Raw genomic sequence first — 2,995 nt, 5'->3', positions numbered from 1 at the left:
CAATGAATAATGTGTAATCATATGGTGATAAATAAAAGGTGTTTTATTTATGTTCATAGGTTTTGATACCATATTAGATTCTATTATTATTGTGTTTCATTTTGCATGTTTTGACTTCCAGAATAACTAGGTCGTTCTTCCTGATTGACTAAGTTATTCAAACTATCCACAGTCGGTCATATGTTGGAAGTAGATATGAATCAAGACTGTCATGGGTTGGCTTGTAGAGGTCTAAGATGTTGGACAAGGGGCTACAACAGTCATGAGTGTTCATAAGTTCTGAGTATTGGATTCAACCCGCGCTCATTTGAATCACTTCATGGATTTTATCACAAGTGATCATGAGATGATAATATCTTATATTCTTCAAACCTAGAGATATGAGTTGTTACTATGAGTTGGTTATACATTGATTGCACGAAAATGCATTGGTAACTCGATGTTATAAAACGTGCCTTTGTGTATGATTCAACAAGTAGTAGAACAAGCCATATGAGTCGAAGTTTATCCATTCCTTTTACCTTCGGGATAAAAGCGATATCTGTGGGCCCCTCGATGATTTAAAGATGATACATGTGAGTGCTTGGCCAAGCCAGGACTGATTTGATTTGTTCAATTAGTCAGTCATCATGAATCGGAAATCGGGAAACAACAAATGGACAGAGAGAATGATTGATAATCCATGTCTCAGTCCATATGATATCTAGAATGGAGGAATATATGATCCCTTATCTAATGGACAAGTCATTGACAAAGGTCAGAGTTCAACGACAAGGTCAGAGTTCGACAGAAGCTTTTGAGAGCTACGATTGATGATCGGTTCTTGAAGTCATACGCAATAATAGTTTTAGACTTATCCAAGTGGGAGACTGTTAGATTAATGTCTAAGTCCATAACTATAATTGGTAAGATTTGACCCGACCCGACATGGTCCATTTGGGTTGCATGGCATCATGCATTTGGATAGACTATAATGAGAGAAATAACACTTAAGGTTGGTTAATATATTATAAGTTCTAATATATTAATAAGGTTATTTAATTAGTATTGATCAAGAATTAATTTGGAATTAATTAAGTGATCAAAAGGAGACTAATTAAATATATGGGTTGATTGTGTAAATCATTCATTCTTATATATGTGGGCTTGTGATCCAAGATTCCTTATGTTAGACTAAGTCCATGGGGTGACCCATGGATACTCCATGGAGGTTAAAATCCATGGAGCATAAGGAATGGGTAAAGTTATGAGTTACATGGTGTAACCCTAATAGCTACCATATAAAAGAATCCCATGGCTCAAGAAATCGTGCACTAATGTGTGAGTGTGATGGCTAGACGATTTCAAGGAGTGTTCAAGTTTCTCTCAAGTTATTCCAAGTGTATTTGGTGTTGTGTGAACCATTTGAGGTGTCACACTTGGGGAACTAGGCACTCAAGCTTCATGAAGACATTCTACATCAAAGAGGTATGTATTCTATCTTGTTATATTTATTATTTTGTATGCTAGATTAGGATAATACCTTGGATGTTCATAATTGTATGTATAATAGAGAAAACATAGATCCAAGGTATTTAGGGTTGCATGTACACTTAGGAGTGTTAGAATGCTCATAACCCAACAATGTCTACATACACATAACAGATAAACATATAACCAGGCATCAGACAAATAAAAAGATTTACATATCACTACCGCATGCTAACATCCTATATACCAAGATACCGATCTAACAGATCTCTACAGCATAACAACATACTATCATGTAACAGGATATGCAATCCACTAGGCCGGCCTTGGTTCCTTCAACTCATAAGTACAGTGAGGAAGAATCACCTCACAGTCTGAACAATAGATGACGAGGTCCCAACTCCGAATCTCATCTCTAACTGACACCTATTCATCCAAATGACCAATTCTCAAACACAATCCAAAATACTCAAAATACCCATTGGTCAAACATGATCAAAGTCAAAGTCAAACTGGTCAAAGTCAACTAGTCAACCCAGCCGAGTTAACTCGACCGAGTCAACATAGAGTGCATACACGGGGCGTACAACAAATGTACGCGGGGCGTACTCAAGCATTGACCACCATCAGGGTGGTTGACCACGTACGCACTGTGTACTCAGATTACGCAGGGTGTACGGCCAGTCTTCCCAAAACTCACTAAGAGCTTAATGCCTTAAGCTCTTACATCCAATTTTCAGATCCAAGGAGAAAACATTCTTAAGAGTCATAAAGTTTCCAACTTTATGACTTTACATGTCCATTAAGTACTTAACTCAACATCTTAACACATTAAGTCCTTCTAAGGAATGCATGGAGCAAAACCACCCATTAAGACCCCATTTTTATGATTCAAGACCTTTCTAAAGGTCTGAAAGGACGACTTATTGGGTAAAGAACATGCTATGCTCATGAAACACCACATTTGGGACAAAAATGACCTAAAACCATGCCCAAAACAAGATCTAAATGAAACTTCACCAAGTTCAGAATTTTATACCTCCAAGTGATGCCAAATGAGGGTGTGTTTCTGGATCTAAAGTGCTTCACTCCTTCAGGATGGTCTCTACTTCCTTCCTTCTTCTTCAAAGACACAAAATACACACACAATCTTAGAAACTCTTCACAAGGTGGATTAGGGTTGCAAGGTGGTTTGAAAGGGTGGATGCTGATGGAAGGAGCCAAGGTTGGGAGTTAATGATGAATAAATAGGGTCCAAACCCTAAAGATTAGGGTTTGGGACTTCACCACGTACACCCTGCAGACACAAAGCGTACATCCAGCGTACGGGGCTCCGCCCCAAAAATCCAAAAGTGGCACAAACAGCCCCTCCCATCCACAAGTCTTACTTTACAAGGACCAAAATGCAATAATTCTCAATATAAGGGTCAAAGATGAAAGTACCTCAAAACATGATGTTACAGTTTTTATACGGAACAATAACGATTATTGATAATGTTGTAACTTTAACCGTTAGAGTGTTGGG

Source organism: Lactuca virosa, chromosome 1, assembly GCF_052849685.1.
Source record: "Lactuca virosa cultivar CGN04683 chromosome 1, Lactuca_virosa_CGN04683_v6, whole genome shotgun sequence".
NCBI classification, from domain to species: domain Eukaryota; kingdom Viridiplantae; phylum Streptophyta; class Magnoliopsida; order Asterales; family Asteraceae; genus Lactuca; species Lactuca virosa.
This window is presented reverse-complemented; position numbering follows the sequence as displayed.